Below are 1,011 nucleotides of genomic sequence, written 5' to 3' on the forward strand. Positions count from 1 at the left end.
CCTGCTTCTGTTCATATGTTTATATATGTCTTTGTATGAATGTATGTATGTTTGTACATTACATATATGCACTATTTTATGGTATTACTAAACTATCTTATAAAATATTTTAAGGAAGTTCTATTCAAATTAGCTGGGGAATAAATAAGGGTTCAAGTAAATAAACTATTTCAAAAATCTCAGAAATATAAAACTAACACAAATGTATTTTTTTCTAAGTTCACATAATTTAGGTAGCTCATTGGTAAATAAAGCTTGCTTTAAAATTGTTGATAACATGAAAATAGGAATGTTTTCAGAATTGTTTGTTTTTCCTGGGTTGCTGGTCAGACAGGTTTGTGTCTGCTAGATGTTTAAGATCACAAAATCATAAATCCAACCTAAGAGCAAAACATGCAGTAAAAATGAATGCACGTCAATCATAGGTATAAAAAATTTTAAAAAGAGAGAAGAGTGATGTTTAACCGTTTAAGTTTCTCATACTTACCTGGCAGGGGAGATACCATGATCACGAAGGTGGTTTTCCCAGGGAGAGCCTTATCCGTTGCACTCTGGATATGCTGACCCCTGCGATTTCCCCAAATGTGCAGAACTTGACTGCATAATTTGTGGTAGTGGGGAACTGCATTCGCACTTTCCCCTGGTTAAAAACAAACAAACAAAACAAAAACTTTTTAAGTTTGCCTCTGTGATATTTTTCATACTTGCCTGATTTGTCAACAAAAATAAAATAATTAAGATGATAGTGTAGAGAAGACTTTTCCCTCTGAGACTTTGATAACTAACAGCAGGCGAATTAACAGAAGAAAAGGTATACAGATTTATTGAGGAGGGTTATCACAGGAAGAAACTGAATCCACCCACCCGCATCAATAAGCAGTGAGATTTAGGAGCTTGCACGAACTTTACAGGGAAGAGAGGAAGGAGAATGTAGACAATTTGGGGGAGATTAAATGATTTGAGGGAAAGATAAGTAGGCTCTAGGAGGAATAGATGATGGTTTGCCATAGT

The 1,011-nt window shown here is 34.8% G+C and overlaps 1 non-coding gene across 1 annotated transcript; it reads left to right on the forward strand.

The window, feature by feature from the left end:
- The first annotated feature begins 479 nt into the window (after positions 1–479).
- Positions 480–643, forward strand: LOC119467442. Its single transcript, XR_005195978.1, has one exon. It is a non-coding gene; the product is annotated as a U1 spliceosomal RNA (small nuclear RNA).
- The last annotated feature ends 368 nt before the right edge of the window (positions 644–1,011 follow it).

Source organism: Cebus imitator, unplaced genomic scaffold, assembly GCF_001604975.1.
Source record: "Cebus imitator isolate Cc_AM_T3 unplaced genomic scaffold, Cebus_imitator-1.0 Scaffold289, whole genome shotgun sequence".
NCBI lineage: Eukaryota > Metazoa > Chordata > Mammalia > Primates > Cebidae > Cebus > Cebus imitator.